Consider the following 12,324-nt stretch of genomic DNA (forward strand, 5'->3'; position numbering starts at 1 on the left):
TTATTTGTAGAAGAGAGGTACCATAGTATGGCAGTATACAGAAATAATAACAATGGACCTGAAGTCACCTAGAAGGGCAGCCATGATAAATATAGTTAAATATACACACCAGGTCATCTGTATGTCATGCTTACATTTTTCTTTATAGCTCAAACCTTTTATGATGTGGAAAGAGTAAAGAGCTAGGAATTCAAATCTAGCTTCCAGTTCAAGCTCTGTCACTAGCCAGTTATGTGACCGAGGGCAATTTACCTCCTTGGGACTCAGTTTTCTTAACCTATAAAATGAGGACACTGGTGACTTGTTAAATTCCTTCAAGTGCCAGTTAATGGCCCAATAATCTTGGAAAATGATTATAAGAAAGCTCATTTAGAAGGAAAGAACATTCCAATCTGGTCAGAAATTTCAAGACAAGTATCCCGAAACACTTTGAGCCTAAGAAGGCAGCAATATTAATGTGTAAGAATATGCAATACTGTTTTATGAGTTTGCAGGCTCTAACACAGTGGCTATCAACCAGAAGCTACTCCCACCGCCTCAGGCAGGAGACACTAGTCAGTGTCTGGAGACAGTTTTGGTTGTCACAATCGGAGTGGGATTGGGGTGTAAGAGGCTGAGGAGTGGGAGGATGTTACTGGCATCTAGAGGGTGGAAGCCAGGGCTGCTGTTAAACATCCTGTAATGCACCGGACAGCCTCCACCACAAAGAATTATCTGGCCCCAAATGTCACTAGGGACTAGGTGGAGCTCTGTGAATACAATGGCTAGGCAGATAGCTGAGTGATGAAACAGGCAGGTAACCGGGAGAGATAACCACTATCACCTTTATCAGGCTGTACCCATGTAAGGATGAGGGCCTGCTGTTGCAATCCTCCAGTTCCTCCTAAGCCATCAATCTAGATTTTATAGGAACTCATCTGACTTTTGAATCATGGTGACGACTAACCAATTCTTTCAACATAATAAATTTTTGAGGGGAGGGGAACTGTCAGATTCAGACTATAGGCTGCCCATATGTCACCTTTGTTTTAAATCTTAGATGGCAGACACCCAACTGCATCCTCCTAGACTTCAAGAGAAATTGTTCAAAGGAAACATGGCCACCGGAACCATTCTGCACTTCTTTGTTTTTTTCTTTTTTGAGACGGAGTTTCTCTCTTGTTTCGCAGGCTGGAGCACAATGGCATGATCTCGGCTCACCGCAACCTCCACCTACCGGGTTCAAGCAATTCTCCTGTCTCAGCCTCCCGAGTAGCCGGGATTACAGGCACATGCCAACATGCCTGGCTAATTTTTGTATTTTAAGTAGAGACAGGTTCTCATCATATTGGTCAGGCTGGTCTCAAACTCCTGACCTCAGGTGATCTGCCCGCCTTGGCCTCCAAAAGTACTGGGATTACATAAGGTTAAATAGAGTTTTTCAGGGGAAAGTGACTATCTAGTTCCATAACTAGAAAAAACATGCAGTGAGTGTTGGGGAGCAACAAATTAAATGTGTTTTTCTTATTCAGCCTTTATTCAGGTTTTGTTTATGCTAATGCCAACTTGATTTCTTCTTACTCTAAGTCAGATTTAATCCAGGAGCCCCAGGTCTGCTCAGAGGAGAAAAAGCAAAAGCCGACCGGGCACAGGGGCTCATGCCTGTAATCCTAGCACTTTGGGAGGCCGAGGCAGGTGGATCACCTTAGGCCAGGAGTTTGAGACCAGTCTAGTCAGCATGGTGAAACCCTGTCTGTACTAAAAACACAAAAAATAACCAGGCGTGGTGGTGGGCACCTGAAATCCCAGCTACTCGGGAGGCTGATGCAAAAGAACTGCTCAAACCAGGGAGGCAGAGGTTGCAGGGAGCCAAGATGACACCATTGCACTCCAGCCTGTGCAAAAGAGAGGGAAACTGTGTCAAAAAAAACAAAAACAAAAAAAAAAAAAAAAAAAACAAAAAAAAAACACCAAAAGCCTTTCCAAAAGAGGCCACAGCCTTTTTAATGAGCCGTCCTCAGCCTCAGCTCCTTTGAATGCTATAACTTTCTTAGGAGAAGTGGTAACTGCAGAGGCCTCATGTTTCACCAGGACATGAAATTTGAAGGCTTCAGAAACATTTTTTTTTAAGCAGAGGGACATGGGGATTCAAAAGGATCTGTGCTATGAGGAGCCTGATTAGATATGAAGAGGTGTCAACACCTTTCCTCACCACTTCCTTTTGGGATCTCTGCTGTGCCTAGTGGTGAAGAAAGGTGTTGACACCTCTTCATATCTAGCCAGGCTCCTCGTTGGTATCATAAACTAAAAACCACCCAGCTGGCCGGGGGCTTTTCAAGGATCATTGATGGAACTTTTGTCTGGCCTTTTTCTAGCTTCAGACACCTGACTTGGACACCAGACACTCACTTTTGAGCACTTGGCATGGACTTTCTCAAATGACTAAATAGTGATGCAGTTTTCTATTGCCTAATATCATCTGGAAAGTTCTGGAACCCAAAGGTGAGGTTGCTTACTGATAACTTTGCAGAGAAGGTAACAATACATCATGGTTTCTAAAGCACTTTCAGTTCACCTCACGTTGTTTTCACATCAGTTGTGACTCTGATACACAGAACACTCCTGTGAAGTCTGTAGGATTGATCTTATTACACACATTTTATTGATAGTACAGCTAACCTATATAACAACCCAAGGGCAGGTAGTGCAGCACAGATTATGGAGCAAATTGCCTGGGTTCAAATCCCTGGGTTCAAAGCTGTTTCTTACCAACTGTACAAGCTTGGACAAGTTTCTTTATTTTTCTGTGTTTCATTTTTATCACCTGCAAAATGAGAATAATAACCTTTACCTGATATGGTTTGGAATGTGAGCCCCCTCCCAGTCTCATGTTGAAATGTGATCCCCAGTGTTGGAGGTGGAGCTTGGTGGGGGGTGTTTTGATCATGGAGGCAGATTCCTCGTGAATGGCTTGGTACTGTCCTTGAAGTAATGAGTAATTTCTCACTCTGTTAGTTCACATGAGAGTTAGTTGTTTAAAAGAGTCTGGCATCTCTCTTGCCATGTGACATACCTGCTTCCCCTTCACTTTCTGCCATGATTATAAGCTTCCTGAGGCCTCATAAGAAGTCGAGCAGATGCTGGTGCCATGCTTCTACAGCCTGCAGAACCATGAGCCAAATATACACATAAACATATTTTATTTATAAATTACCCAGTCTTAGGTATTTATAGTAATGCAAAATGTACTAATACACTACCTGATAGGGTTTTCATGAGTCGTAAAAGAATAAATATATATGTAAAGCACTTAGTAAATGGCTGGGCACAAAGTAAACACTGTAGCATTAAGTACTAATGTCATTTTCCAGAAGAGGAAAGCAAACTACTGATACCCTTGGCAGTCTGACAGCCGGGAACAGATTCAACTTTACTGTTCCTCAATGAAGAAATCAAGAAGCAAAGTGCAGAGTGAAACGTCCGTTGTCCATCATGCAAGGGGGGTATTGAGAATCAAAAACCTTGGTCCTTTGACTTCGGATGCAGTGTCTTTCCATCTCAACATGTGCCTTGGGTATGATAGCATGTCTGAGAGAACAAGCAATGAAGGTGTAAAGAATGTATGCAACTGAGCAACTCGTTATATCTTACTTTGAACAGTACCAAGGAAGTCTTCAGGAAGTGCTGAGGTACATGAAGACTACGGCCCTTCGGAACCAAAAGCTGTGAGAGCAAGAATAAAATTAATCAGTCCTGAAATACAGTTCCTGAAAACATGTGGAGCTATTACCATTATCTCTGAAATGTGTGTGCCCAACAGATGGGCAAAAAGCACTCACTTTCCATAGAAAGTTATTTGTGTTCAGTTAAACATACCAAGCTGAGCTGGAAGTGAAAATAATTGCCTACTCCAGCCCTGGAGAGTTTCAAATATACAGCAACTTGCTGGGTGTCCAGAAATTGATCACTTCATCATCAAACAATGCAGCCAGGGGAGCAATTGCTCCAGCAGGAAGGTTAACAGGCAAGAAAATGAAGCAGTGTCTTACGGTTACAAATATGTTTTTGCTGCTCTCACTAAAAATTGCTACAATTTTTTTTTAAAGTTCAGATGCCTAGATATTTTACTGCAGAGGCTATCAAGCCATTGAGCTATTGTTACAACAACTCACCACGCCATGATAGCATTATCATGGCTGTTTTCCTGTTGTTATGTGGTCAGCATTATGGATTGGGAATAAATTTGAGCTATTTGCTGATCTGCTTTCCAGCATGCAGCATTATTGGCTCTGAAGGAGCTTTAGCTTTGTAGGCTGTGGATGCATACTGAGAATAATATCAGGGTGCAGATATTACCAAACCTTTATATGTTCACTTTGTTTCCTAATAAAACACTCCTAAGATCTTCCAAGGGGCCAACCTAGGTTAAGCTAGGAATTGAGCCTATTAATATACTAAAATGCGAAGTCAGGGCTTCTCTGGTTGTTGCTTCATGCAATAGGATGTGACAGTTTTTAAAAGTGGCTTGTTTAAAAGCTTTGCACTTCCTTGGAAGAAGGGTGCATGTAATAAGACTAAATAATTATTATGATCATCATACATATTTATTAGATAAAATTATTTTTCAAGTATATACAGAAAAAAATACACTAAGTTTTTATTCTAAAATAGGATGCCACTTTTTTTTTTTTTTGAGATGGAGTCTTACTGTGTTGCCCAGGCTTGAGGGCAGTGGCACAATCTCAGCTCACTGCAACCTCTGCCTCCCGGGCTCAAGCGATTCTCCTGCCTCAGCCTCCCTAGTAATTGGGGCTACAGGTGTGCACCACCATGCCTGGCTAACTTTTTATTTTACTTTATTTTTATTTTTGGAAGAGACAGAGTTTCATCATGTTGCCCAGGCTGGTCTTGAACTCTTGAGTTCAAGTGATCCATCTGCCTCAGCCTCCCAAAAGGCTAGGACTACAGGTGTGAGCCACCACACCTGGCCAGGATGATACCTTTATAATGTAAGTGTGCCTTGCTTTAAATAAACCAGTAGTTTTCTGAAATGTCAAATGTGTGTGGCAACGTTCAAGCTGTACAAGTTTCTCCCGGGTGTATGTTATCGAAGTAGTGTCTTTTATACAGAGGCCTTGCTCACTCAAAGCTAGTCTCTCTTTAGGTACTAAGAACATAACTAGATAATCTTTTGAGGCCACCCATTCCCAGTACTTCTCATTCAACATTATCTACACAGAGATCTTATGTGTAATATTCAGAAAACAAAAGACCTAATTTGAGAAGAGCCAAAGTAAAACTAGAAACAGATTTACTTGGCAATTAAGTCAGATAAATATCAGTAATTACAGCACATATAACCCAGGTGTGGTCTTATTTAATCTTTCCTCACAAAGGAATTAGTATAGTCTTTTGATCCCTGAGTAGCTTAGGTCAGAGTCCTTGTCTTGCATCATTCTCCTTTGGGATTCCGGATGACACTCCCTGTCAGGGTTCTCAGATTCTTGCTGCATTCTCTCAGGGATCCCCTCTACCTTCAGAAAGTTTCTTTGTTACAGCATGCTCAGCTGTTGGTGTTTTCAACCCTGACTTCTTGCCGTCTTCTGCACATTTAAGCAGGGCTTTATCTGATGCTGACAGTTTTGCTGTGTTCCCCATGGTCATATTCTCTGCATCTAGTTCCAGGTTTGCACGTCTTCTTGTGGTTCACCTGCCTCTTAGGTTAGGTCTCAGACATACCTCACAATCTCTCTCTGCTTGGCTACAGAACATCCCCTGGCGTGTGTGGAGTTTAGGACCAGAGGACAGAGAAGATGTGACTCTGGACTCCTAGCTAAGCCTCGGCTCAGACAGCTTGACTTTGAGCTCTATTAAGTATTGCATTCTAGGTAAGATTTCTTTCTAAGCAAGATTTACTTGGCAAACAAACAAATGAAGAAGTTTAGATGCCAAAACAATGGCAAATACTTCTTTCTTAAGGCACCATTTGATCAGGGAAACTTGTGTTTATATTCACTGTTCTGGTTACCTATTATAGTTACAAAGCCCCCATACAAAATTTGGCAGCTTAAACAGACAATCATTTTATTACATCTCCAGATATCGTGGGTCAGAAATTCAGAGAAGGCTCAGGCTCAGCTGGGTGGGTTTTTTTTTTTTTTTCTTTTTCCGTGTGGCTTGAAGGAGCTCACTTGAGGGTGTTCAACTCTTAGGTGGGTCTGAATGGTCCACAACAGCTTCTTTCTTATGTCACTTGATGGTGACAGCAGGAAGTCGGCGCTCAGCTGGGTCTGTCAACCCAAAGTGCCTGCATGTGGCTACTCCAGCATGGCAGTCTCAGGGAAGGTGGACTTCTTACATGGAGGCTCAGAGATCTCAAAACTAGTGTTCTGAGAAACAGGAAGTGAAAACTCACAGACTTTTAGGGCCTGGGCTCAGAAACTGGCACGGTGTCACTTCTGCTATTATTCTGTTGGCCAAAGCAGTTACAGAGCCCATCCACATTCAAAGGGAAGTCAATAGACCTCTAGTAAAAATAGTAGCAAAGAATTTGTGGCCATCTTTAATCTACCATAGTTACAGACCTTTAAATCCTGCCGTCCTTAACACAAAGGACCGTATGGTCAGTGACTTTACCACTCCCACTTCTCTTTCTGATCTCAGTTCACTTTCTGGTCTTGCACTCTACCCTGGCAAAGATTATCATGCTGCTGAGTTGAAGTATATGGACTAGTCTAAAGAATCGTGGCATCACATTGTTCATGATATATTTCTGAACTGACTTCCAAGAGTACTGTCTGTATTCCCTATTAGTCCTTCAACTATGTGAATTGTGGAGGTTTCACTTTGGCTAGGGTTGTCATATAAAAGAGGGGGCGTGCAGTTAAACTTGAACTTAAGATAAACAACAAACTTTTTTATTATTATAAGGACGTTGCAAATATCGCATGGGACATACTCATACTCAACAATTGTTTAATTCCACAGCCCTAATATTTTGCTGATATGATTAAAGTAATTGCTTATACATATACCACAGTTTAACAATGGAGACAAGAGTCATGGGATTATTTTAATTCTTTGACTTTTCTTTCCCATTACATGTGGTTTATAATCATACTGATTACGTGAGGGTGACAGAAATCCAATTCTGAGATCAATCAAATCTTATGACTACCACTTTGCCTAAATACATTAATATATAAATGGCTTTTACTAAACATATTTTCTTGTTTAGCAAATGCTTCTATCATTCATTTTTGAAATTAAAGAAAGCCTCTGCATTTACATGTAGCTATATTGCAAATTTAAAGGGTCAGTCAAGAGCATTTATTGAGTGTGTACTTTATGTTAAGTCAGTAACAATCAGCATGTACTTCTTGGCTGGGAGGAGTTCAGAGTCTAGGAAGGATACAGAAATGTGAACAGATTATCACAGAGCAATGTAATAGGTCTTAAAATAAAACAAGAAAAGAGTTCAGCAGGTATGACTAAAAAGACTTAGAGAATTTGACATCATAGAGGAGGTAATATTTGGTCTGATCTTGAAGAACAAGTAAGAATTACTCAGGCAGAAAAGAAAGCCAAAGTCATTCTCAGCAAAAACAACAGCAAATAAACAAACGTACAAATGAACAGTCATGAAGGATCCTGCCATGTTTGTGCTGCAGAAAAGGCTCTTGGTCTAGTCAAAGCTGCAGAAGAGGCACTGGAGCCCTGTTTGCTGAGCTTCACTTATACTACAAATAGACAAAAAGGATGAGGTTCCTAATTCAACCCAACATTTTGCCACAGCAAGAGGAAGACTAACAAAAGCAAGTGATCACAAGGCCCAACAAATAATCAAAATAAAGGTAAGCGAAAAGATGCCCTTTTCAGCAAGGATGGAAAGTAAATTGGTGTTGTAGCTCTCACAACTTTAATTATCCTCTCACTATGACAAAAGTCAATTTTCTACATGTGACTGGCTTGGAAGATTGCAGACAATAATTTACAAGTTTTCAGTTTTAGAGATAATCAGCAAAATATTTCTCTAACCCACTGTGTGAAAAAAAGGAGCAAAAACCCTTCTAATGATTCCATTAGCAATCCTGTGATAGCAAGCTCCCAAGCAAGCTAGAAAGCTGATTCCTGTGCCTACAGAAGCCATGCATGCTTGGGTACTGCATACCTGTGGTTTAGGATTAATGATAGCTCAGTGGTCCAGCATGGACAGGAAAACATGGTGAAGAGCCAATGCTCAATGATAATAAAACAGCAGAAATGTCTTTTTGATGTCTGATACACCTTTAATTATTTGATGTGTTTTTCATAATTGATTTTGTAAACCTAAATTGTTGTATCTGTATAGCAATGAAAAAGAAAGAACTACAGATACACACAACAGCATGGATGAATCTAAGAAGCATTATGCTAAGAGAAAGAAGCCAGACTCAGAATAATACATATTGAATGATTCAATTTATATGATATTTGGGGAAAAAAAAACAACAACAAAACTTCGGGATAGAAATTTGATCGGTGGTTGCCAGTAACTGGAAGTGGAGGAGGAAGATTGACTCCTACAAAGGATGATGAGGGAATAAATCCATATTTTAACTTTAGTGATTGTTATATAACTGTATAAATTTGTCAAAATTCATTGAATTGTACACATAAATAGAGCGAATTTTATTGTATATAAATTATATCTCAAAACAAACGTTTATGTCTAAGACAGAAAAAAACTTGAGTTGAAGAAAGCATTATCTTGATTTTTTGTTTGATTTTGGTTTAACCATTTTCAGTACTGAAGGCTTTTGATCCTTATCCTTTTGTTGGCAATAATTTATATCCTATATATCTAGAGGTAGTCTTGACTGTCAATCAACTACTTTCAGCCAGTTTTGAGAGAATTAGGCCTTAATAACTACAACATCCATAGCATGTAATGAACAAATGTCTATTATCTGAAGCTAGAGAAGTCCTACTTATGTCCCATCTTTGAGAAAATTGAGGAAAAGGTCACTTAAGTTATTTTCTGTGTTTTATGGTTTAAATCAGGAACTCTGAACCTATAGCTAATGTAGATTATTAAAAAGATACCACATAGGCATATTAGCACAATGTAGCCAATTAAGTATGTTTTTGAGCACTTTTTTCATTTTATGAAGTAGTTCTGAATACTACAAAGGGAAAATATGGAAAGATTCCTTTTACTAGTTTCTGTCTGCATCAGTTGTTTTGTTTTCTTAGTTAGAACACCAGCAGAGACTAGTCTCAAACCACAAAACCAAGACTAATTCACCAAGGCAGTCAGCCTTACCCCTCAAAAACACATTTCTTATCTTTCTTGTTTTGATAGCCCTGGTGTTGGGATGTAAAATTCCTGAGGTGTTCCCTAAATAGACAGGGCAGTGCTTCTTTCATGAATAGCTAATTTGAGTCAATAACATGTTTGTCAAAGAGACAGGAAATATCAGTAGGTCTCAAGAAATACAACAAAGTAGTAACCCTTAGACTAATTTTCTACTGTGAAATCTGAGGTATCTCAGGAGACATCTGGCACTAAGTTTACAACTAGGTACTCATCAAGGGAGAGCCATAGGAGAAAATTAGCTATAATTTCTAGCTATAATTTCATCTAGCTATAAATTCAGACATCCAAAACATAAAATGGAGCGATGGGAGAGTAAAAGTGTAAGGTTGTTGGGTGCAATCAAATTTAAGTTGTTATTAACTTGAAATAAACTGATATAAGATGTTCTGTGTAAGCCTCATGGTAACCAAAAAGCAAAAATCTATAGGAGACAAAACAAAAATTAAAAACATTCAAAACATATTACTACAGAATACCATCAAGCCACAAAGACAGCAAGAGAGGAAAAAAGAAACAAGGTATCTACAAAACAACCAGAAATTAATTACCAAAATGACAGTAACAATAAGTCCTTACCTAAATAATTACTTGAATGTAAATGGATTAAATTCTCCAATAAAAAGACATAGAGTGAATGAATGGATAAACAAAACCAATACCCAATTATATGATGCCTATAAGAAATTCACTTCACTTTTAAGGACATGCTTAGATGAAAGTGAAGGGAGGGAAAAATATTTCATGCAAATAGAAAATGAAAGAGAGTAGGCATATCAATGCTCATGTCAGGCAAAATAAACTTTAAGTAAAAAACTGTAAAAACAGACAAAGAAGGATATTATATAATGATAAACTTGTCATTTCATCAAGAGGATTTAACAATTATAAATATATATGCATATGTACCCAACAGTGGAATACCTATATATATAAAACAAATATTAAGAATCTGAAGAGAGATATAGATTGCAATACAGTAATAATATGAGACTTCAATACAACACTTTTAGTAATGGACAAGTGAAAAAATTGGACTTGAACAAAACTTTAGACTAAACGGACCTAACAGGCATATACAGAACATTCCATGCAGCAGCAACAGAATACACATTCTTCTCAAGTGCACATAGAACATTCTCCAGGATCAGTAATATGTTAGGCCACAAGACAAGTCTTAGAAAATTTAATATTAAAACCATATCAGGTATCTATCTGATCACAATCAAAGTAGAAATTAATAACAGAAGGAATCTTGGAAAATTCACGAATACATGGAAATTAAACAACATGTTCCTGAGCAACCAATGAATCAATAAGAAATTAAAAGAGAAATGTAAAAACATCTTGAGACAAACAAAAATAGAAACACTACATATGGAAACTTACAGAGTGCAGCAAAAGCAGTTGTGAGGAAACTTCATAGCAATGAATTCCTATATCATAAAAGAACACAGTAGCAAATAAACAATGTTGGGCTTCAAGGAAATAGAAAACGAAGAACAAAGTAATCTCAATGTTATGAAAAGGAAAGAAATAATACATATCAGAGCAGAAATAAATGAAATAGAAGTTAGAAAGCATACAAAAGATCAATACAAATAAATATAGGTTTCATTTTTTTGAGAAGATAATATTTACAAACCTTTAGCTAGACTAACCAAGAGAAAAAGAGAAAAGACTCAAACATAACCAGAAATGAAAGAAGAGATATTATAACTGACATAACAAAAATGCAAAGAATCATAAGAACTATTATATGCCAAAAAATTAGATAACTTAGAAGAAATTGTTACATTCCTAGACATATATAACCTACCAACACTGAATCGTAAAGAAATAGGAAATCTGAACAAACCAATAATGAGCTAGGAGATTAAGTCAGTAATCCACAGCAACAAGGCTCAAGACCTGATTGCTTCACTGCTGAATTTAACCAAACATTTAAAGAATAACTAATGTCAGTTCTCCACAAACTTTTACAAAAAATTAGAGAAAGGAATATTTTCAAACCTATTTATGAGGCCAGCATGGTTCTGATACCAAAGCCAGACAAAGACATCATAAGAAAAAGCTACCAGACAATATCTTTGATTAACATCAGTGCAAAAGTCCTCGACACAATACTAGCAAACAAAATTCAACTACACATTAAAAGGATCACTCACCATGATCAAGTGAGACTTATTCCTGGGATGCAAGATGATTCAACATTCACAAATCAATAAATAAGATAGACCACACTAATATAATAAAAGACAGATAATCATATGATCATGTCATCAGATGAAGGAAGTCATTTGTCAAAATTTTTCATGATGTTCTTTCATGATAAAAACACTCAACAAATTAGCTATAGAATAACAGTACTTCAACACAGTAAAGGTCATATGTAAGAAACAGCTAACATTATACTCAATGGTGAAAAATTGGAACCCTTTCCTCTAGAATCTAGCATAAGACAAGTATGCTCACTCTCATCACTTACATTCAACATAGCTTGGAAGTCCTTGCCAGAACAATAAAGTAAAAGAAAGAATTAAAAGGCATCCAAATAGGAAAGGAAGTGAAACTGTTCTTGTCTGCTGATGACATGATCTTACATATTGAAAATACTAAAGATTTCACCAAAAAAACTGTTAGAACTTGATATGATTTGTTTCTGTGTCCCTGCCCACATGTCATGTGGAATTGTAATCCTCAATGTTGGAGGGGCCTGGTGTGAGGTGACTGGATCATGGGGGCAGACTTCTCCCTTGTTGTTCTTAGGATAGTGAGTGAGTTCTCACATATTTGGTTGTTTAAAAGTGTGTAGCACTTCCCATTTTGCCTCTTCCTCCTGCTCCAGCCATGTAGGATGTGCCAGCTTCCCCTTCCCCTTTCGCCATGATCGAAAGTTTCCTAAGCCATGCTTCCTATACAGCCTGTGGAACCTTGAGCCAATTAAACTGCTTCTCTTTATAAATTACCCAGTCTCCGGTAGCTCTTTA

General features: G+C 38.3%; 1 long non-coding RNA gene across 3 annotated transcripts; it reads right to left on the minus strand.

The window, feature by feature from the left end:
- Nucleotides 1–2,618: 2,618 nt before the first annotated feature.
- On the minus strand, nt 2,619–12,087 carry LOC116550116. Of its 3 annotated transcripts, none has more exons than XR_004268237.1 (4): nt 11,823–12,087; nt 3,375–3,567; nt 3,053–3,140; nt 2,619–2,803 (listed from the first exon to the last, which is right to left on the minus strand). It is a non-coding gene; the product is annotated as an uncharacterized LOC116550116 (long non-coding RNA). The 3 variants fall into 3 exon arrangements; XR_004268236.1 differs by having other exon boundaries at nt 3,375–3,702; nt 11,823–11,846; XR_004268235.1 differs by lacking the exon at nt 11,823–12,087 and having other exon boundaries at nt 3,375–4,621.
- Between the last annotated feature and the right edge of the window lie 237 nt (nt 12,088–12,324).

Source organism: Sapajus apella, unplaced genomic scaffold, assembly GCF_009761245.1.
Source record: "Sapajus apella isolate SASKATOON/1434 unplaced genomic scaffold, GSC_monkey_1.0 scaffold1, whole genome shotgun sequence".
NCBI classification, from domain to species: Eukaryota; Metazoa; Chordata; class Mammalia; order Primates; family Cebidae; genus Sapajus; species Sapajus apella.